The sequence below is a fragment of the Patella vulgata genome, chromosome 7 (assembly GCF_932274485.2).
Source record: "Patella vulgata chromosome 7, xgPatVulg1.2, whole genome shotgun sequence".
Classification (NCBI taxonomy): domain Eukaryota; kingdom Metazoa; phylum Mollusca; class Gastropoda; family Patellidae; genus Patella; species Patella vulgata.
Genome location: NC_065885.2, coordinates 28,161,759 through 28,186,979, shown reverse-complemented (window position 1 = coordinate 28,186,979; position 25,221 = coordinate 28,161,759). Strand labels below are relative to the sequence as shown.

The window sequence follows — 25,221 nt, the reverse complement described above, 5'->3', positions numbered from 1 at the left end:
AAAAGAGTGATTTCTGAGAGACATTTTGAATCAATTCTTTTCAAGGTACATTCAGAATCCACGTCGACAGTACTTTTAAAGTCCGCCTTTCATCATTGGCCGAGAAAGTTCATCTGGATTTTCGACGTGGTTTCCCCTTGTCAGTGGTGCAGAACGGAGGGCCTGACAAGGACAGCTGTCTAGTCCTTCGGATGAGACGAAAAAACCGAGGTCCGGTGTATTCATTAGAATGCACGTAAAAGATCCCTTGGCAGTTGGAATTCGATATAAGAGTAGGCGATAATGCCGCTGCCCGGGCAAAATTTCCCTCATAGCCCACTGTATGGCGTATGCCCGTCTTCATTAGCCCAGTATAGGAGCAGAACAGTAGGACGTTAAACCCCATTTCATTTCATTTCATTTTTATTGAAAATGATGGGAATTTTCCACCACCCTCACCCAAAATGATAGTAATAGCAAAAAGTTTAAATTATAGTTAAGAAAATTTTCGTTATAGACGTTCTTGATTCGTACCTTAGGGTTTCTGGCATGTCAAAATTGATGCATCTCCATGTGCCTGTGATAAGAGTATTTCCCGGTTGTACGTGACAAGTTGTAGGGCCGCCTTCCCAACCTCGTGGGTTTACTCCGGGTACTCCGGTTTCCTCTCACTAGAAAGACCCCTGCACCTGCGCTAAGATGATAAAAATGAAAAGCGGACGTTAAACAGTAAGAACAACAACAGCAACATTCTGGGACTAAACATACATGTTGAACAACCTCATCTGATTTAGAGACTAATTTACTTTTAGGATATTTGAGAACGAAACAGCCAAGCGAGTAAGTAACCCCCCCCCCCCCCCCTAACCTTTATTGTAGTAGATTCTTCGTACACAAGATTCCCTCAATATAGAACGCAACAAAGCGGCCCGTTCTCATGCCAAATGGCATACGTGACGAAACTGGTCTAGTTTACATGATTCTTATAAAGAAGTTAAATTGAGTAGGCTGTGAAATAAGCCATGAACCTAATCTTTATAATGACACTAGACAGCAGCGGAAATGAAAATTTCGAAATGTTCAGCACATCATTGGTTTTAAACGTGGTAAAAATGAAACGGAGACCGAGCCCGTCACTGTCAACACGCTCTTTACATTTCTTGGTGATTTTCGAATATATATATATCTCCCTGTCAGTTATATCATAGTTGCATTGGACTCAGTCGGCAATTTGTCAGAATGCCGAGGCATAGAGGTACAGTAAAAGGGGAAGGGATGTCTTGGATTATTCCATTTATCATTCACCTTTAGTGAGATCAACAGTAATTTAAAAGCGTAAGATGTAGTCCGAAATAGTTCTGCAATTTTCTTGACATTTCGCGAATCACGAATAGGATAATCATTTTGCTGTCTACAATCAAAACTATACGAGTTATAAAAAATAAAGAATATTTGTGAACAAAGTGAAATTATTGGTTAAAGTTGTGCCCCCACCCCCCACCGTGACATACACAAACGCAAATACCAACGAGTTTCCAGTTAAATCCTTTTATTTTGGTTCAATAAGACGACCTCGGTTCGGTTTTTAGTAATTTTTTCAAAGGTCGACCGTAACCAGCTATTACGCCTGGAGAGTGATTATTTTGTTCAGCGTTCGGGAATACACACTTTATCGCTTTCGCTTTTTTTAAAAAGAGCTAAACCGCCTGGATTTTGGTGATGGATAATAGCATCGGACTGCCATATACAATAATCTTAAAACAACATACGTTAGACAGTGTCTGGTAACAACACAAAATTATTGGACAGTTACTTATTAAAATACAGGGGCGTACATAACGATTTTGTTTGGGGGGGGGGGTGTTTAGCCTAAACGCGACCGACTGATGCCCATACTCCTAGTACGAGTGAGGCAGTCAGGAGCCGAGCACCACAGGTGCGAGTTTTGTAGGGGACATGTGCAGTAGCGGATCTAGATAGCGGTGTGTGTGTGTGTGTGTGGGGGGGGGGGGTCCAAATCTAGGGCGCCACCCCAGCCACAATTCCACCCCACAATGAATGTCAACAAATTACTGGCTATAACATTAAGCGTCTCGGTAGAACATCGGTGGTATTGTATAATTATATAGTTGTTTGCCGATCGTTGTCTCGCTGGAAAGCAGTTTTATTTAAGTTGACATAAAGTTTATGTCATATATGATTGTGCCTATAACACTGAGCAACCTGAGAAAATTTTGAAATATTGAGTCAATATCTTGGCATTTGAGGTCATTGCTTGAAGAAATTCTTGTGGACGAGAGGACCAGAAATGTGAGTCAATTAGACAAATTCTCAAGATCTGCCCCTGTCAATTCTGCCTGTTTTGCAAGAATTGACAGAACTTTTGTATAGCCTGACGCCCCACGACCCACACACCAGTGCCAGTGGTACTACTAACATAACTAGGCAGATCAGTATAAATGTGAATATGATAGTGCTGAGACAGTATATGACAACAGAGGAGTGGAAGAATGATGTTATAATGGAATCGAGCGCCGCAGGCGCGAAAAAAATTCAGATGTGTAACCGAGCTTTTAATTTTTGGGACTGGGCCTGACAATTTTATTCAATGTCATGGCAAATGGATCCAAATTCTCGTTAACGAGAGGATAAGAAATGGGACAGAATCTTGAGGCCTATCTGTCAATGTCGCCTGTTTTGTGAGAGTAGAACTAACAATTCTACAGTCTTTTGAACCAAGACTCACTCACTAGTGGTACTACTAACTGGGCGATTCACTGTAACTGTGAATATGATAGTGATGAGATAGTATAGGACAGAGAAGAAGTTGAAGAATGATGGCATAATGGAATTGAGCGCCGATATGTAACTGAGCTTTTAATTTTTGAGGACTGGGCCTGAGGGCACTTTACCTCAATGGGGCGCTTACTTGGTCTCTGAAATGTCCTGGACTTTGGGGAGAGATTTTGCAGAATTCTGATGGTCAGAAAACACCCCATTAATTCATTTAGTCTGAGACCGACTGCGGTGAGCACTTTTTTTTGAGACCGACTATTTTTTTGCCATGGGGTGAAAAACATTTTTTTCAAACATGATAAGTTGACAAGGTTATTTTATACTAAAGTTTTGCGTGAGTAGAGTGACGTGTGCAGTGAGCACTTATTTTGATACCGACTGCTCATATCTTACGACTGACGGCGATGCATGCTTTTGAGACCGACTGCAGTGACTGCACTTATTTTGAGACCGACTATTTTTCTACCTTGGGGAAATTTTGTTCTAGACCTACATACTCACAACAGAATAAGAGTGAAACACATCATTTTTTCAAACATGATAAGTTGACAAGGTTATTTTATACTAAAGTTTTGCGTGAGTAGCGTGACGTGTGGAGTGAGCACTTATTTTGATACCGACTGCTCTTATTTTGCGACCGACTGCACTGATTTTGCGACCGACTATTTTTTTTTCTGGGGGGGGGGGGTGTACCCCCCCCCCACATTTACGCCCCTGTTAAAATAGCACATCATCATTTTAATTGCGCCCCTGTTAAAATAGCACATCATCATTTTAATTGCTGTGTTATTATCCCGTTTTATTGTTTAGATTTTAATCTTCCCATTTTATTGTCGTTAGTAACGTTGGTAAATTGTCCATTAGCATAATTCCATTTTATTATATATACCGATTTGTAAAGCCATAGAATATCCTATGTTTTATACCGTTTATAGGACAAGCCCCCCTGATAACCGGACAAGCTGTTCCGTGTATAATCATGGTTTCCGGTATTAAATAATTTCAATGATAATTCCAGCGCGTATTTATTACTGAAGATTCTCACTTTTACACCAGTTAGATTAGTGCACAGACAAGCTCTTTCCGATTTAAATTTCATTTCGACAGATATTAAGTTGAGCTGGTTTTGTTTAGTAATTGTATAGTTTCTTTTATTGTTTGCGGGAACGCGAGATCAATTATATCTCAAAATTGGCTTTATCTATGTATTTACTATAGAAGACATGATGTCATTCCATAAAAGAAATCAATACGTCATATAATCCAATGAAAACCACAATTTTGTTGGATCCGAAGCAAAGCGGTCTAGCCCCTTTAAAGTTTAAAATGTGTTTAGTTTGAAACCTAGACATATCCTTTGTTCTATAGGATCATTGGGGTGTTCTCCTGTTATAATTAATGATTTGGAATCCAGTACTAGGAACTACGTTTATGATTTAAGTAAAGAGTAAAACAAATCATAAGTTTTACTCTTAGGGTGGAAAGAATAACTCAGCCAATGTCTGAACCAAATACACCATAAATACTAGAGTGGCATTGATTTGTTAATCCTAATTTTTTTGGGACTTCGATCACGCAATCTTCCGTGAGATGTTGGTAAACAACACCAAATTTGAATAATTGCTTGACATGTTTATCATTCACCAAGTGTAGCTTAAAGACACGGTTACGTTTTGTGGCACAAGCGACGATGCCACAATGGGAACCTATTTTAAAAGTGTAATTTGGAAAGAGTTGAACGTTTTAGTAACTAGACAACTTACAGCACGACCTAAAACCCCAATAAAGAAACTTAGTTTATTTTAGCGGAGAAACTTAATATTTTAAAGTATACACTTGATATTTGTTGTTTATATCTTTCAGTGTGTATGCAGTTAGTCTTGTCGGTTTTGTTTTGTGTGTGGTGTGGTTATCCTACACTTACTATTCGAATATGACTAAAGGCGCCCGGAGTCAGCTTTATTACTAATAATCATTTTTTTTTTGTATTTCGTTTCCTTTATGTTGTGAAATATCATTCGAGCTAACTCTGAGGAAGAAAAATCGGATTAGGTATATTCTACATATGGAAGTCAATGGAGGTGTGGCTAAAAATGAGAACTCGGCGTTTTAGTGACAGAAACTGACTTATAATCGCAAATAGAACAGGTATTGTCAGCTGTCAGCACGACAAACCGACTTGCAGTTGCCTCAAGTAGAGCACTTGGGCCGATATTTCGAAAGTGAATTACTGCTAATCACAGATTTAACCTTCGATTTCCTGACCAGTCATATTCTAGAAATCTGATTAAATTTTAAACTAAGATTTATATAACTAAGATTGTCTAATCATTGAGATAATCATTGTTCGAGAATACCATAAAATTTGATATTCTGGAACGTTGACTCGTACTTAATCTTTGACTAAATCCCCCCAAAATATAGTCATCTCAATTGAATAGTTTATGGTTGGATTAAGTACATAGATACGCCATTACTATTAATTTAATGTTACCGAAATTATTATTTTTCATTGCCAGGTGTCCCCAAGACAACCAACTTGCAACACCATCTTTGGTCTATCCATAGAAAGCTTGTTTTTTTTTTTATTTTTGCAAAATGATGGTTACATACCCAGTGTTGGGAACTGACAGGATTTGTAATATAATTATTTATCAATATTGTTAAATATTCAGACGACTGTAACCAATCTAAATTATGGCGCACACAGAACATTAAAACAAAAACGTGGCGCTGTGTATTAGTATATCCTAATTTATACTCACCTGAAATCATGTAGATTATCATGTAATCACTTGTTTATTAATGTTATCTAAGTAAAGCCAGGAGATTGGATGAGATATCTACATAATTAATGTTTTAATACACCTCGCCCTAGAGAGAGAGAGAGAGAGAGAGAGAGAGAGAGATGGGGTTTAACGTCCACTCGACACAAACTAGGTCATTTCGGGACTAACACATTGTTCAATTTTATTTCAATAATTCGCTTGCACGTAGGGGCATTTAGCAGTTGGAGGAAACCGGAGGACCCGGAAAAAACATCGAGGTTGGACAGGCGACCTTACTCCTTGTCACGTACAACCGGGGATTCGAAACCACGCCAGTTGACTCAATGACAGACCTTATGATACAGCGCGCATGTGCTAACCATTCCGCCATCCACCCTCAACCCACTCACCCTCCTCCCCCAATCGGTATTAAACTGCAAGCTAGAAATAAAACAAATGAAATATGATCTAATTTTAAAGGGAGAGAGAGAGAGAAATGGGGTTTAACGTCCACTCGACACAAACTAGGTCATTTCGGGACTAACATATGGTTTAATTTTATTTACATAATTCGCTTGCGCGTAGGGGTCTTTAGCAGTGGGAGGAAACCGGAGGCCCCGGAGAAAACCCACGAGGTTGGACATGTGACCCTACTCCTTGCCACGTACAACCGGGGATTCGAAACCACGCCAGTCGACTCAATGACAGACTTTATGATACAGCGCGCGCACGCTAACCATTCAGCCATCCAAACCCCCTAATTTTAAAGGAGCCACGTCGCTAACTCAATATCACCCACAGTCTTTGACATTACAAAGACGATTTATTGGTCTATTTAAATCAAAATTAATGCAAAGATGGGGCTTCTGATATCCAATATTTAAGACAAAATGAAAATTTTAAAATTGGCACACGAATCACGTGCCAGAATGCTTTCGAGTGACATTTGTAATAGAGCGACTCGATGTACGAGGCTAAACACGCCCCAAAGGAGAATACTAACGATGTAGACTGGAATAACCAGACATCAAAGACTGCCGTTCAATACGAACTCTTGACGTATTTCGCCTAACATAACTAATCCCAAATTACAGTAAAACCAGAAACGACTGAATGTAAATCAGTTTATATACATTCATAATACATTATTATATGCGTTGTGATCCATTTGTGTCAATTTCTAGAAGCCAAAGAATAGCGATTTAGCTTCTTTAATTGTATGTGTCAACATACCTATACGACGGTTTTTGTCACATTGTGGTATCAATTTCCATTTGTAAAGTAACCTGTGGGCTCTTGGCGACATGTAATTTGATTACACTACGATATGATTAATTAATGCAAATGAATGAATTAGTTCTTTGCTCAGGGGAATCCAGTTTTCACCTTGTTTACTGAGCTTAATTTCATAATGAATAGTACACGTAGAAACTAATAAAATCCGTACATAAACGCGATTTACCAGGAACACGATATTATAATTGGAATATTAGTCGGAATAAAATAGAAACACCATCAGTAATAACATTTATCACATCCAGTATCTAATCTAGCACACATTTTAGAAAGCGTTGACTATGCAATTTCCCGGAAAGTCTCCTTAATTTAGAGAATTGGTAGTGCACGCACGTTTTAAACTTGGATGTCAATTTGAGGGCCACAGCATTAATATAAAAATACATTTAATCAGAGCAAAATATTTTAAAGATACTTTCCCGCGTACAAACTGTATGATTTGATGATACATTTTTACTAAAAACTAATTAATCTATCAAACTTTTGTTTCAAATCCCCCTCAAAGCTTTGTATTCGCCGGGAGATTCCTATAGCTATAAATAACCGTTGTTAGCCGCCAGAGCTGTCAACTTACTTCATTGTCGGAGGGCCCATTTTTCTAAATGTATTTTTCATTACTTACTGTCCATTTATCATACATATTGAGGCCTAAGTAAATTCTTAATTATTTTACGTCAACTTCTTTTTCAGCAGTTTAAATTGCAGAGTCTTTTGTACGTTGACACCCTCACTATTCCCAAAACCATCTAACCATTTGATCAAGAAATAACAACCGCTCCCTCAGTCAAGCTACCGCACTATAAGCTGGCAGACAACAGCCGGGTTCCCAGTAACTGATAGCCTGACAGGGTGTTTATCGGGTAATCAAGTATTTTTCTAGTAAGATTGGGTGTCTATAGTTTCCATATAAATCAAATGTGCCATACTTTTATTGGAAATAACCACACGACAAACACTTTCGGGACCGTGTAACTTTAAATGTCTCGTCTGGGATGGTATTATAAGCCAATTTCGCACAAGAAGGCTTCAAAGTTCGTGAAATTTTTAAATTTAAAAATTGGTTTCAATTTATTTGAAAGGTGTTTTTCCACGTTAATATCATATTGTAGAATATCTAATATTAGCAAAGTTAAATATAGGTTGCCAAGCAACGAAGTACACGCCCGCTAACAACCAATTCGTTCAGTTATGTGCTAAACATTTCGAAAAGATTAGATCATAATTGAAGTCACTTAGATGCTAACAAGATTTTGTAAAACAAAAGGGAATAACCCTGGAAGTTATCGAAAATCAATAAAACGAGCAGACTTAAAGAGGTCGTGTGTAAGATTTAGATAATGAGATGGCCGGTATCAATGATTGTAGCTTTGACAAGATGAGTGCATTGTTCGTAATAACTTTACTGGTGATTCGAGTCTTAGCATAGCTTCTCCATTTTTAAAATAAATCATTAAATGACCGAACCGTTCTATTCTACTTAACATTGGAGCCATCTGATGACATCGGGAGTTGATTATGGTCTTGTCATGTTAATAAATGTCTAATTAATAATTTATATAACAATCGGCAGATTTAGCTCTTACATAATTTCATGCAATTTAACCACGGTGAAATTTCAGAAATACGGGTTAAATAATTGCGGTCTGTACAACTGTAACAAGATTTAGTATCTTAAGTTGATGTCTATATATCTATATGCTACTACGTTTCGATCCATATTCATTTCAAAAGTACTGTAAGTCATTGGGGAAGTCAATCGGTGGATAGTTTTAAAGAGCCCAACATCGACCTGTAATGCTTTCCTTCCTGTATTTGACTTGCATTCATCTCGAATGTTTACATTAGATTGTGAAATAGAGTGTACGATAGATCTACACATTCACTATAGATATAAACAATAACAGGCTAATTGGATTAAGAAATCAAATAAAATCAATTACATGGATATTCTTGTTGACAGGTTTTAGTTTCTTAAACATATCTCAAGCCGCTAAACTTTGTACATGACTGGGTTTATAGATAAGAACACAGTAGTGCAATACATTTTTTAAAGATATACATGAATGAAACGACGAGGGTTAAGTATGCTTAAAACTTGCTAATTATGCGTGGATGAGAGGGGTTAGAGAGCAAATTGATTTAACGTAAGAGCTATATTTGACGGAAAAATCTGAATCAATAACTAAACCAATATATTTACTGTTTGCGGCTGGTTCTGAATCGAAGACTTTTCTTTTTTGTGCTGTGTTTCACGGGTTAAGTGGCCAGTCGTCATCCTTGGTTTATTTTAGTACCATCGACCCCAGAGGGCTTTCAGGGCTATAAAATACTGTACGATAAAATGTATATTACCATCGACACTCCAGAGTGTATTCAAAGCAATATATTGACCATGACTTCACTTTCATAGGTTATTTCCCTAAGTCGTGGATGTTTACTTCCTAACTATTTAGCGTGAAAATAGTGGATGCAAATGTGTCTGATTCGTGATATAAACGAAAACAAAACTTGTCCAGCAAACGGCACCGAGAAAAAAAGAGAAAGACTTGCTACTATCAGGAAACCAATAGGAAATAATATGGAAAAAAGAAAAATAATTACCAGTCTCCGGCCAGAGAGCAGATGAAGGGATGACCCGACAAAGTAAGCGTAAACAGATCATTATTTTAAAACGATTTTTGCCTATAAGGAAAGTTATTTCTTACTGTGTCCGGGAATACCAATAAGATAATTTTGAAGTTCTAATCAAACACGACTTTTATGGTTGTCAAGGATTTATAATGAAACCTACACTGAAAGCCCTTAAAGAGAAGATTGGTAATGAGTAATTTGCAGTCAATAATTATAATCAATGGCCGTGACTTGTAGTTTGCCTGGCCATATAATTTGTCGGATACACACGGTCTTTAATTGGCAAGATAATATGAGACTTTAATCATTTCTATATATAGCCGCTGCACGAAATCTAAAGGATGAATAAAAACAAACTGAGCATAGCCAATGGAATCCTTAAATTGGTAAGATAATATCAATGGTTAAGCTGTTTCGAAATAGACGCCTTTCAAGCTACCTTACATCGAACACTCTTCAACAACATAGTTCAAGTTGCATTTTATATGAGGGTTCAGTCAAGTTGTAGTTTTGCTCGAAGAATATCACGAGTTGTTGGAATATATCTCAAAATCAATGGATATACTCTTGCGATTTCGAGTACCAAGCCCAAGGGAACATATCTTGAATTCATGAATATAAATAAATTCCACAAGGAAACCCTGGGATTATTCCAGGGAAATTTAATTGGTGTAATCAGATCATAATACTTAAAACCAATCGACAATAAAATGTTTACTACTGAAAACTGTTCAAATGCAAATTTTAGTCGCCCCAAGCCAATAATACAAATAGTGTTTTTATGAATGATTTTACAAAATCATGAAACAGTCCATGAAACACGCTCGTCTTGATATCTTAGTAAACCATTTTGTGCCAGACTAATAACATAGACTCGCACCAGTATCTTTGAACCGCCGAAAAGTTTGAACGACGAATATCGGAAATATGATTAAGATTCGTTCTTTTCGTGTTTATTTTGTTTCTACAATAGTTAGAAGTTATGGATGACTATGCTGTTCATTTGGCCATCACGGTACCGGAGACTTTTCTGATAACAGGAAATACGCGTGTGTTCACTCTGATCATAGGAATTGTGTGTCTGTTCACTCTGATCAAAGTCAGCATTGTCGATTCGGTTTGGTTATTATTCCACGTCACAGAATATTTTAAAAAGGAAACGACCAATGCTTACAGGCACAACCATAACGGTTTTTATAAAACGCGGAGGGATTATAACAAAGTCAAACATGCCTTAGGTTACGAAAGGCTGTGTTAGATGGGAAACAGAACACCATGTCCTAATATGGAAATAATGGCTTACCCTCGAGCCATATCTCGCTTTTATCTTTAGTCTAACACGGAAATGTCCGGATAAATGTTTATATAAACGGTTTTTAATTGTGGATTCTATTTTTGAACTAATGTTAGACTTAAAATACATAAAAGTCGATGTAAATTCCTTTTTTTCTTCAAACAACTTCAGTTCACTAATTACATCCCTTTTTAGCAATTTCATTATTTACTCGCTAAAACATTTTCTTAACATTTCCAAAGTTACAGTCCGAATAGGAATGAGTGCTTTGTTGAGATTGTCTACGTCACTGGGCAGATGCACCTGGTGATAACACTGCTTCATTGGTAAGTGATGAATGGGCAATGATTTTAGTTTAGCGTGTTACTTCTCGAGGAAAACGTTCATAGCGATCGCTATCATTTCTATAAATACAGAATAAAATGTTAGATATATGTCACTATAACTTAAATCATTCGTGCATGTTGAAAAGTTAGAATGAGTGGTTTTAAGTTTAATTATCTGGTTATTTTTATTGGTTATAGGTCTGGCAACATTAACGCTGAACACAATTTTTCAATTAATCCCGGGAAACTGATAGCAGTTTTGTCTGCGGATTGGTATGCTCTTGTTGTGATCTACAGATCGCCAAAGCGTATATGCAAGGTAACAATATAAAACTTGTTAGCTGTGTAAACCCTTCAACCTAGAACTAGTAACTGATTTGACAGGGTGGGCATATCGTGTCACGTACACGACACTCATCACTGATTATAACAAACTGGAGAGATGGTTTTGAATTCCGATACTGGAAGTTTTTGGGTTTATGGTTTAAAACCAAAAGTACAAAGAAAACTTATTGACACTTAACATTGGGTGTCCTGGATAGAATAACCACGCCCTTCGTTTTGTAGGACACTAAATCATGTGAATAACAGATCAAAATTCTAAATATGCGAAAATACTAGTTTTTGTTAACAATGTTCCAGAGTGTATAAATCAGACAGAACTTTAAAAGGTGCTTGACCAAGTGAACTAGTTATTATTATCACGATAGTATATCATGATTTTATCAAACAGATTGAACACAACTATCAAAAGTTACATTAAAGGAGGAAAGAAATAATCAAAAAACAGATCTGGCTCGAAACAGAGTATATCATTGTATCCTGTTTAGACCCTTATGGGATATCTTGTTGTTATTTTTATTTTACTTTTTTTTTTTGATTGGATGTTACTTCTAGGTTCTTATGATGAATGATTTCTTGTGTTTTAGATATGACAATTACATTTTTCATTTAATGTGAACCCACACACCTATCATATTGAGACCATTATCTCCATTCATTGAATTACAGGTTATACGTCACATTTAAGACAGTTACTGATAGACCCAATTGATCATTCCAAGACTTAAGATATATCATGTCCGGCTTTGCGACTCTTTATCACTGGAGTTTGCAGAACGTGATAGACTGATCCTGTTCATCTAATCTGCCCTGAATGTCATTCATTATTTGTCTTTGAAATGTTAAGATCTGGCGTACATGTTGGCTATAAAGTAAGTATAGAAAATTGTGTAACAAAAATATAACGTGTGTGCGTGCTTCATGTGTTATTTTAGTATAAAAGTTCAACACTTTGTATTATCCTTATAACAGAAGTGGTTCAATGTTTTTTCCCTAAGTTTGTCCATCGATTTGTCACTTTCTTGGGGAAGCAGGACATGCTTAAAAATTGCTCAAATTACAGATTGTAAGTGATTGCAATCACTTTTCAGCAGAGGTCTAGGGGTAATCAAACGCGTTTCATCACATGCAATTAGATAATATTTTGCAAACGCATATTTGATTACATTAAACTGCAATTAAATGAAACCTCTAGACGAATAACAATCGAATTAGTCGCGATGAAATGAACATCAAATCATGAATTGTTTGGCCCAATTTCTATTTTGCGGGAATAAAAAATAGACAAAATTGCTATTGGTGAATATACCTTTCCGCTAGTATTTTGAATCCAATTCCATTACTAATAAAATACTAATTTCGCTATCTTTGAACGATTTTGTCATCATATTACTATTTTTCATGAAATGAACAAGCGAATCATTTGGAAACTTTTATCCTGGTGTCTCTCTTTTCATGTGCCATGTTTAGTACATAATAGTATTTCTTTTAGGAAATAATCACATCAATCACACTAAATTCAATTAGATTCTTGTGTATTGTTTACTCAATGACACGCTAAAACATCCTGAAAGCATTAAATCTCAATGGAGTAAATTCAACCGAAATAAGTTCAAAGAATGTCGAATTGACTGAGATTCTAAACATATCCCACGTACTTTATGGGGGCCTCATTTCAAAGGACATATAAACAAATATATTAGCTCCGGGATTGCAGTAAACGGTTGATAATAATTTTACGTAATAAAGTCCACGCTACGACCACAGCTTTGCTTTACTGCTAATCGTGATAACCTTTCTTTAAAAGTTATTAAGCAATTGACAGGAATTTGTCTTTAAAGACATTATTAACTTGTCCCGGTTGTCCAAATTGGGTTGATATATACTATTCAAAAAAAGTAGGGGATATTTGATTTTTAAGTGTTATTAAAGTCACCTAATGAAACTGACGAAGAAACAAATGACAAAATGAAATGATTCACATTCATCGATTTATTCCAAATGATCGCTAGACTAAGTAAGGCACAGACTGACCATTATAAGGGTAAAATGATACCCGGGGTCAAACAGCAAAGTTACCATAGCATCACAACCAAGTCAGTAACGGGTAAATCCTCCTCTGTTTGCCAAACAAGCATTGATCCGACGTGGCATACTCCTAATGAGACGTCTAAGGTCATTTTGGTCCAGATTGTCCCATTCCTGTTGCAACGCAGCAGCAAGTTCTTGGACATTGGCAGGACGTTGTTGACGTTGACGTAACCTCTGTCCAAGCATGTCCCAGACATGCTCGATGGGGGAGAGGTCGCGACTCAGTGCTGGCCAAGGTAATGTGGTGATGTTCTGTTGTTGGAGGTAACCTGTAACGATCCTGGCCCTGTGACATCTTGCGTTGTCATCCTGGAAGATGAAACGGCGGCCATGACGTCGTGCGAACGGCACAACATGGACTGCCAAGATGTTGTCCCGGTAGTACTGGCCTGTAACACACCCTGCAACAACATGTAAAGCCGTTCTTCCAGCAACAGTGATGCCTCCCCACACCATAACAGAACCACCCCCAAATCGATCATGTCTGATGACGTTAACGTCTTGGAAGCGCTCGTTTCGACGACGCCACACCCTCCTACGTCTGTCCAAAAAATCAACAGTGAACCTTGACTCATCTGAAAACATCACATTGCTCCAGCGTCGATTATCCCAGTGTTGACGATCCCTACACCAACGACGTCTTGCCTGAATGTGATGATCTCTCAAACAAGGGATCACGCGAGGACGTCGGGCGCGAAGGTGACCCCTATGCAGTCGATTCCGAATCGTCTGGCCACTCACTCTCACACCAGTGTCTGTTTGAAGACGAGCGCTGATCTGATTTGCTGTGATGACACGATTTCTCAAGGCCAAGGTACGGATAAATCGATCCTGGGCTTGAGTTGTCGCCCTTGGTCGACCTGAGCGTGGTCTGTCCTGTACAGATTGTGTATCACGGTATCTGGACCATAGCCTGCTTATGACAGACTGAGAAACATTCATCGTCCGCGCCACAACCGCCTGTGTTGTGCCGATCTGTAGCATGCCAAGGGCACGTAACCTTTCATTTTGGGTAAGCCGACGCATATCAAAATTTGTTTTCTGGTCACTAAAACAATTAAACTGATGTTTCCACCCTGGAATTCAATGCCACAATGACTGTAACATTCAAAGTCAGAGTCGTGCAAATCTTGGGTTGGACCCCCATGATGATCCCAAGCATCACCTGCATTCCATGCGGTAGCTATTGGTGCGTTTGGGCGTCACATGTAACTGGAAATGTTTCTTCTGTTAGGTTCTATAGTGACTTTTTTCGTAGTCATTTGCATATTTTAGTATTATGCCCCCAAAATCAAATATCCCCTCCTTTTTTTGAATAGTATATTTGCATTGGGGATAAAAAAAAGTATAATTAATGCACTTCAAAACCTCGACTGAAGAAATATGCTTGATGTTCGAACTAAGGCGTGTGACTGTGATAACGGCGACAGGGTGATGCTTGTTGAACCGTTGCACTTTTAAAGTCGCCAGTGATTATTATCCATCAAGCTGTGTTTAGTATACTTCTATCACTTAATACTTTACAAATCGATCAAATACAAAGAACGGTTCTAACTTACATCTGTGGTAAAAACAAAGCACCGAAGCCCAGAGATCGATTTTAGAAAACAATAATGTCATATTTTTTAATTACCCTACAGTTAGCTGGACTAAAAGCAAATCTGAACAGAAGAACCATTATGGAAGTCGCCTTTAGGCCAGTAACTCTAATGATGAAGGCATATTCAAAGTTTTATACGATATGCCCATGTGCTACAAATAAAATTGTTGCGTTTCAAACAGAAGAAAAGACAGACCGTGGTTTTGAGGTGGTTTCAAAAGTTGCAAATCTCACACTCATCCTCCAGCTGTCTAGACTTTACATTATCTTGGAATTTCGTCCGATCTATTAAAACAAATGAATCATTGCCAAAGATTGCCTACATATATCTTGATCAGGCATCTAGTCTATTACAAACATGCACCGCGTCCAGTTTAGCTTTTTGTGGATCTGTTACATTTCTCTTAAATGATAATTTGTCGGGACCCTCACAGCACACAAATATCCAGTTACTCGCAAAACTGATTATTCGGCGAGATTAAATTTATATTATTTCTATCGTAAGAATATAAGAATGAACCCTGAGGAAAGTCATCCTACATCCCCAGAATCTGTCTTGAAAACCCTGTCAACGCGGTCAATGTGAAATATATTTCTTATTCTTTTTTTTAGAAATCGGATTATTCATTTTGGGATTAATCGTTTTGAGGAACCTAATAACAATAGGCTTCTGGTGTGTGGGTTGCTTGTTATCCTCTTAATTGTATCTGTCCTCGAGTACTATTGGCATTATTCAAATTAATGGTGAATATTGCCAATAGTACTCGAGGACAGATCCACAAAAAGCTAAACTGGACGCGGTGCATGTTTGTAATAGACTAGATGCCTGATCAAGATATATGTAGGCAATCTTTGGCAATGATTCATTTGTTTTAATAGATCGGACGAAATTCCAAGACAATGTAAAGTCTAGACAGCTGGAGGATGAGTGTGAGATTTGCAACTTTTGAAACCACCTCAAAACCACGGTCTGTCTTTTCTTCTGTTTGAAACGCAACAATTTTATTTGTAGCACATGGGCATATCGTATAAAACTTTGAATATGCCTTCATCATTAGAGTTACTGGCCTAAAGGCGACTTCCATAATGGTTCTTCTGTTCAGATTTGCTTTTAGTCCAGCTAACTGTAGGGTAATTAAAAAATATGACATTATTGTATCTAAAATCGATCTCTGGGCTTCGGTGCTTTGTTTTTACCACAGATGTAAGTTAGAACCGTTCTTTGTATTTGATCGATTTGTAAAGTATTAAGTGATAGAAGTATACTAAACACAGCTTGATGGATAATAATTACTGGCGACTTTAAAAGTGCAACGGTTCAACAAGCATCACCCTGTCGCCGTTATCACAGTCACACGCCTCAGTTCGAACATCAAGCATATTTCTTCAGTCGAGGTTTTGAAGTGCATTAATTATACTTTTTTTTATCCCCAATGCAAATATATCAACCCAATTTGGACAACCGGGACAAGTTAATAATGTCTTTAAAGACAAAATCCTGTCAATTGCTTAATAACTTTTAAAGAAAGGTTATCACGATTAGCAGTAAAGCAAAGCTGTGGTCGTAGCGTGGACTTTATTACGTAAAATTATTATCAACCATTTACTGCAATCCCGGAGCTAATATATTTGTTTATATGTCCTTTGAAATGAGGCCCCCATAAAGTACGTGGGATATGTTTAGAAACTCAGTCAATTCGACATTCTTTGAACTTATTTCGGTTGAATTTACTCCATTGAGATTTAATGCTTTCAGGATGTTTTAGCGTGTCATTGAGTAAACAATACACAAGAATCTAATTGAATTTAGTGTGATTGATGTGATTATTTCCTAAAAGAAATACTATTATGTACTAAACATGGCACATGAAAAGAGAGACACCAGGATAAAAGTTTCCAAATGATTCGCTTGTTCATTTCATGAAAAATAGTAATATGATGACAAAATCGTTCAAAGATAGCGAAATTAGTATTTTATTAGTAATGGAATTGGATTCAAAATACTAGCGGAAAGGTATATTCACCAATAGCAATTTTGTCTATTTTTTATTCCCGCAAAATAGAAATTGGGCCAAACAATACATGATTTGATGTTCATTTCATCGCGACTAATTCGATTGTTATTCGTCTAGAGGTTTCATTTAATTGCAGTTTAATGTAATCAAATATGCGTTTGCAAAATATTATCTAATTGCATGTGATGAAACGCGATTGATTACCCCTAGACCTCTGCTGAAAAGTGATTTCAATCACTTACAATCTGTAATTTGAGCAATTTTTAAGCATGTCCTGCTTCCCCAAGAAAGTGACAAATCGATGGACAAACTTAGGGAAAAAACATTGAACCACTTCTGTTATAAGGATAATACAAAGTGTTGAACTTTTATACTAAAATAACACATGAAGCACGCACACACGTTATATTTTTGTTACACAATTTTCTATACTTACTTTATAGCCAACATGTACGCCAGATCTTAACATTTCAAAGACAAATAATGAATGACATTCAGGGCAGATTAGATGAACAGGATCAGTCTATCACGTTCTGCAAACTCCAGTGATAAAGAGTCGCAAAGCCGGACATGATATATCTTAAGTCTTGAAATGATCAATTGGGTCTATCAGTAACTGTCTTAAATGTGACGTATAACCTGTAATTCAATGAATGGAGATAATGGTCTCAATATGATAGGTGTGTGGGTTCACATTAAATGAAAAATGTAATTGTCATATCTAAAACACAAGAAATCATTCATCATAAGAACCTAGAAGTAACATCCAATCAAAAAAAAAAGTAAAATAAAAATAACAACAAGATATCCCATAAGGGTCTAAACAGGATACAATGATATACTCTGTTTCGAGCCAGATCTGTTTTTTGATTATTTCTTTCCTCCTTTAATGTAACTTTTGATAGTTGTGTTCAATCTGTTTGATAAAATCATGATATACTATCGTGATAATAATAACTAGTTCACTTGGTCAAGCACCTTTCAAAGTTCTGTCTGATTTATACACTCTGGAACATTGTTAACAAAAACTAGTATTTTCGCATATTTAGAATTTTGATCTGTTATTCACATGATTTAGTGTCCTACAAAACGAAGGGCGTGGTTATTCTATCCAGGACACCCAATGTTAAGTGTCAATAAGTTTTCTTTGTACTTTTGGTTTTAAACCATAAACCCAAAAACTTCCAGTATCGGAATTCAAAACCATCTCTCCAGTTTGTTATAATCAGTGATGAGTGTCGTGTACGTGACACGATATGCCCACCCTGTCAAATCAGTTACTAGTTCTAGGTTGAAGGGTTTACACAGTTAACAAGTTTTATATTGTAACCTTGCATATACGCTTTGGCGATCTGTAGATCACAACAACAGCATACCAATCCGCAGACAAAACTGCTATCAGTTTCCCGGGATTAATTGAAAAATTGTGTTCGGCGTTAATGTTGCCAGACCTATAACCAATAAAAATAACCAGATAATTAAACTTAAAACCACTCATTCTAACTTTTCAACATGCACGAATGATTTAAGTTATAGTGACATATATCTAACATTTTATTCTGTATTTATAGAAATGATAGCGATCGCTATGAACGTTTTCCTCGAGAAGTAACACACTAAACTAAAATCATTGCCCATTCATCACTTACCAATGAAGCAGTGTTATCACCAGGTGCATCTGCCCAGTGACGTTAACAATCTCAACAAAGCACTCATTCCTATTCGGATTGTAACTTTGGAAATGTTAAGAAAATGTTTTAGCGAGTAAATAATGAAATTGCTAAAAAGGGATGTAATTAGTGAACTGAAGTTGTTTGAAGAAAAAAAGGAATTTACATCGACTTTTATGTATTTTAAGTCTAACATTAGTTCAAAAATAGAATCCACAATTAAAAACCGTTTATATAAACATTTATCCGGACATTTCCGTGTTAGACTAAAGATAAAAGCGAGATATGGCTCGAGGGTAAGCCATTATTTCCATATTAGGACATGGTGTTCTGTTTCCCATCTAACACAGCCTTTCGTAACCTAAGGCATGTTTGACTTTGTTATAATCCCTCCGCGTTTTATAAAAACCGTTATGGTTGTGTCTGTAAGCATTGGTCGTTTCCTTTTTAAAATATTCTGTGACGTGGAATAATAACCAAACCGAATCGACAATGCTGACTTTGATCAGAGTGAACAGACACACAATTCCTATGATCAGAGTGAACACACGCGTATTTCCTGTTATCAGAAAAGTCTCCGGTACCGTGATGGCCAAATGAACAGCATAGTCATCCACAACTTCTAACTATTGACTTTGAGACACAGGGTCAGTGTCATATCGGACGCCACACAAATTAAGCCGTGTGGTCTTGTTTTTTTTGTCTATGATACAGATTCAAGAACAATGGTGAATTTCATGACAAGGTCCAAGGGAAATTAGCCTATCTTGCCAGAGACTAGGTTAATAAAGTCTTCTAGTCCGCCTGTTCTGAAAAAGGTCTGTTAATCGTTATGTTGTTTTCGCTAGATCGCCCAGCTCTCTAGTGCTTACCACATTTGCCCTTTTGTATTCTAGTTCCGTGGATAAATTACACAATCTAAAAATTAATGTTAAATCCGTTGATATTGTGTGTAAATGCCCTAACTGGGGTAACATGTGGAAAAAAGCATTAATTTTACAAGGTGGTCTTACACTTTGGACCATAACTGTGTGTGTATAACACTAATACATATAGGGAGTTGAGATTATAATCTTATTTAAAACATAATTATGTTAGTGAAGATCGTTAGTTTCAATAATCATTGTTTAAACATATTTTATTGACAAATATCAAAAGGATTGGGCACAAGTTTCAAAAACTTAGAAAAGCCCTTTCCATTAATACAAATAATAGACAAAATTTAATACAAACAAGATTGTGAAATAGTATATACAATAATAAATAATTTATAAGTAATATAAGTAAAATCAGATGAATTATATTGTAAAGCTCTATATAAAAATAAGTGGAGAGGTGATAAAGAGAATATTAATAATCATTAATCTTATTTATTTCAAATCTCACAAAAATGAATCTTCTTCACATCGTTAAAGTATTCTATACCTTGTAATTGCCGATTCCTTGTCATAGAGGCTATTTTCAAGTTTACGAAGTCGTATTTTGATAATCACACTACTGATTTAACAAAAGGGTGCACGCTACTTTATTTTCTTCCCAAACTTAAATTTATGTCCATTCGATTAATTTGTGCAAAATTCATGTTCTAATAAAAATTGGTTGAAATGGAAGTGAAACTGGTAGAGAATAAAAAAAATGAAAAAAATAGTACAGAGTAACGAATGACTGTTCCTACTCCCTTATATCAGATTTTTATATTTTTGAAATTCTCACTCTTTTCCAATTTCAAATATAAGCCCGGGTTTTTAATTACTTTTTTTGATAATTCCTGGCAAATAAATCTACATTCCACACGTTTATCTTGTTTACACAAACTCATAGTTTTTGTCTGTACAAATGGAAATGTAACATCGTGTAATTTTATTTATTTTAACTGGTTTCACGTAATAACACTATTAAGAATGAATTATTTCCAAAAGTTTAAAAAATCATAAATAATTCAAAGCAATTTAAAATGATCTGAAAGTGATTTGACCACCATATCATTTTGATTAAAATACAGATTAGAGTTATGTTTTTTTATGCAAACAATATTTTATTTCAAATGGAATGAAAACGGATTGGGGAACAGACGTAGCCTATTACTCCTCTCCTCATACAAGGAACATAAAACATATAATAAACAGATCTGCTGTTATAAACTAATGGAGAAAAATCATATTATAAAGTAAATAAGTTATTATACACATCAGTTTTCAAAATTAGGATATTTCAATTCGTAGCCATACAATGTTTTCTTGGGTCAAACGTGGCGTTGCGTAATGCAATTACCGTAAAGGAATAAAACTAACTAAACACATTTCGGAAATAATCTATATTATTGCATACCAGTATTAATAGCATTTAAAATACAGATGTGACGTCATCCTTTGATATTGGCGTACCATTTTGCCAGTTCTTTTACAGCAAATTTATATGTTAAGTGTTCATCAAACCATAATCCGAGGTACTTATACTGTCCTACACAGTCTAATGGATCAGACCCATTGTTTGGACGAAAGTGTATGGTTTTTGATTTTTTGCCATTGATATATAATTTCCATTTATTACACCAGCTATGCGCAGTATCTAGCATGATCTGAAGTTTTTCTTCACTAGGCGCAAGAAGCACAATGGCATACGCATAAAGCAGAATACTTAGAGTTACACTGTCTAATTCTATACCTAAGTTTAGATTACAAATTTCCGCAGCCAGAACGTTTATAAAAATTGAAAATAATGTAGGTGACAGAAGACCTCCTTGTTTAACTCTTAAATTAACGTCAAACCAGTCTGTTGTATGGTTACTCACACGAATTGCAATTTTTGTATTTGTATGACTGTATTGCGTTCAAGATCTTACCATTTACACAGAATTTAAGGAGTTTATTCCATAGACTTTCTCTCAGAAGATTTACAATGTGAATGGGTATCAGAAGCATATTCAAAGGATATATGCGAGCTGTTGATCAGCCATAAAGAAGCTATTTATTCCGCTCATATTATGAACTTTGATTTTGAATCTTCTGATAAAGACTAAGAATAAACTAATATCTAAACATGTCTCTTGTTTACTGTGTTTTTTTTGTTTTTCTTTCAGATCTCTTGAAAAGTGCCATTACAATTTAATATTTTGGATGACGAAATTGGTACTGAATGAAAATGCTAACGAGGAGCCTGTTTTCAGGTGGTCAATTTTGAACCAAGTGGTCTCTATCCCCAGAAATACAATTTGCACCCCCTCCCACCCCACACAGTGGGAATCGTATACACATATTTAGAGATGTGCAGCGGTATTAAAAAGTAATGTTTTTACCAAGCTCTAAGTAAATCATCATTTACATCAACGTGAACTCATTTCCCGCCAATTCCCCCCCCCACTCTTCCCCATACATGCACGCATGCAGCCCTCTCCCCCACCCACCTCCTTACAAATCAAAATAGTTGTCCAGGGGCATCATGTACACTTATTTAAAGATTGATAGTCCTAGAAATGTATGTTTTACTAATATATAACATATGATAATCAGTTATGTCAACATAATCACATTTCCCTCCAGTTGTAGACATTGGAACCCCATATCTCGAAAACGCCCCCTCAAACGCCTGATCACCACACATATTCGGAATCTATGCAAACAATTGGTCTAGAAAAACTTGGTCTCATAAATTCACAGCTCGGGTGGCGATTCCCCCCTCCCCCTTCAGCCACCGGACTATAAGAAATTTGGTATTACATCTGTCAAAGTATTCTCCAAGTTAAATACATATACCATAAGTAACTTTACATCGGGTATTTCGTCCAGTTTTAAAGAATTCATAGCATGGGAATAAGGTTAGAATCATAAATGACGCATTATCCTATTAGAATTAGAAACATGGTATACATCAAAATCATGACATTTTTCTTGTGTAGAAATAGAATACCGTAGGCGGCATCGATTTGGAACCAAGTTTAAAAACAAGAGCATCGCTAACGCTGCAATATACGTCCACATTCCTGCTTTGATTGATATGGTACTTTTTAAAATGAAGAGAATGAAATATGAAATAGCTGCAATGTCTGTAATATGAGGGCTAGGCGTTGGGTTTGTTTTGCCAAATTTACAGACAAAATATTAACAAATCAGTGGGTGTGACACTGCCCCAGGGGGTCGGGGCATGCATCAAAATAAATAGTTGCTGTCTTTACGGTATAAGGAATAAATATGAAAAGTTCCAAGATGATCCATTCAGACTTGCAGCCTGTAGACGATAAATACAAAAATTGGGCGTGGCTCTGCCCCTGGAGGTTTGATATGGAACAATATAAATAGATACCACCCTGTTACTGAAATGATTGATATGCTGAATTTGAACAAAACCTGTTAATTATTGCAACCTGTAGAGTATTTGCCGATAAAAACTAACAAAAAAGTGGGTGTGGTACCACACGTCTGGGGGTCGGGGCATGCAACAAAATAAATAGTTGCTATCCTTACGGTATAAGGAATAAATATGCCAAGTTCCAAGATGATCCATCTAGAGTTCCAGCCTGTAGACAAAAAACAACATAAATTGGGCGCGGCTCTGCCCCTGTGGATATTACCTAGACCAATATATATAGGTACAACCCTATGCTGGATCATTCCGGATTGGATCCAAATCTGTTAATAATTGCAATCTGTATATCATTTACAGACAAAATATCAACAAAAAGTGGGTGTGGCAGCACCGAAAGGGCAGGGGGTAGAGGAGGGGGGTCCTTGGGTATAAGGAATAAGTATACCAAGTTCCAAGATAATCCATTCAGAATTGTGGCCTTCGGGCGATAAAGGCAAACATTGGGCGTGGCTCTGCATTCACCAAAATCAACAGTCCCCGTCTTCTAACCGGCTTGACCGACTTCATTGAAATCTAAATATAGGATAATGCACAAATTTACGAACTCGACCATATAAGATGAAACGAAATTTAGGTATGTCTGGGAAGAAATTGTGATTTTTGAAACAATTTGATTGTAAATTATTGTAATTGGGCTAGGCAAAGCATACACACTTCTCTTTATATTATTGTTTATCTATAGCCCAGGTTAATTGATTTCCCATTAATAGTGTTAATACATTGAATCTTTATAAATAAAAGGATTCCCCTCCTTTTAATCCCTGTAAGAGTTTCCGTTGTAAATGGCTCCCTAATCAAAGGTGTTAAGATTTAAGTGTATCTGATTCGGTTTAACCTCACTTTCCCCACATTTGATTGTTTTGATAAAGGATTAGGAGGTTAGCAGACCATGGGTGTAGGACTATAGTCTGTTTTAATTAATTAGTATCACTGGTGTAAACTTCTCACTCTAATTAATGTTACTGGTAAACACTTCCCACTATCAGTAAACTAAAGAAGCTTGGTCCGGGCCATCCAAATATATACAAGTTCCTAGACTTGATTAAGACTGAACAGGAAGATGTAGAACTAACCATCAGACAAATAGTTGATGAGAGAATCGTAGAAGAGAAGAATTTATTAATAACTGGTGCCAAGACGCCCATTGAATACCTCAACACTGTTATGACTTTTTGTGGGACAGTGAATTGTCATGTTTATCAACTGTTTATAAATATTTATACTATAAAAATGTATTTATTTATTTATTTGTACTTATTATATATCAAACTGTTTATAAATATTTATACTATAAAAATGTATTTATTTATTTACTATGTTGAAGTGTTACAAACTTGTTACAGACTATACTTTAAATCCCCTTAAACCTTCTTTGTTGGTTATTTAGTCATGGCTGGGTGGACCTAGACTCTAAACAATAGATGTAGGGAAAGTGAGGTGTCCCCTCTGATTCTTATCTTTGTTGCATATTCTGTATACATTTGCCTACTATTCACATACCTGTATCATTTGCTTGATAAAGACAAGAGTATAATCGTCGAAACGTCGCTTAGTATTAAACTCAGTAATTGTGTATTCATAAAATTGTTCCTTGTGTTACTTTGAAATTTACTTTTATTTAATGGTTACAACCTTGGTTTACGTGCCGCTCTCGTGAGTTTAGGAAATAGATATTTGCTAGCTCTAAATACGCAGAACTATTTGAGACCGGAAAATAACCGAAACAAAATTTTTATTTGTATTCTTTATTTCCCAGACACTTATCGGCAAAATGGTGTAGAATATGTTCATAGTATCTTATTTAATTATTTTGTGGTGTTAAAGATACATTATGGGGGATTAGATAAAGTTAAAAACTAGATACTGTAAATGGAATTTGCTAAAAATTTCAGTCAAATTGATCCACTATGAACCGAGATTTAAGCGACTGAATTTCGGGCCTAGCATCGATCATCATAACTAAAGTCGGTAGGATAAAAAAAAAACATAGTCTCGATTATCCATTTCATGATTAAATTACGAATGGAAGTCGAACGGCAAATCGGAACCTA

General features: G+C 36.3%; 1 protein-coding gene across 2 annotated transcripts in view; it reads right to left on the bottom strand.

Annotated features, from left to right (window-relative positions):
* Nucleotides 1-25,221, bottom strand: part of LOC126828264 (G-protein coupled receptor dmsr-1) — an 89,626-nt gene that overhangs the window by 45,066 nt on the left and 19,339 nt on the right. The window contains exon 1 of one of the 2 annotated variants that reach the window (XM_050557949.2): nt 514-589. The exons of the other annotated variant lie outside the window; for it this stretch is intronic. The gene's annotated coding sequence lies outside the window, so the exon portion shown is untranslated. Of the gene's footprint in view, nt 1-513; nt 590-25,221 lie in introns of those variants that run through there. 2 annotated transcript variants of the gene reach the window in all.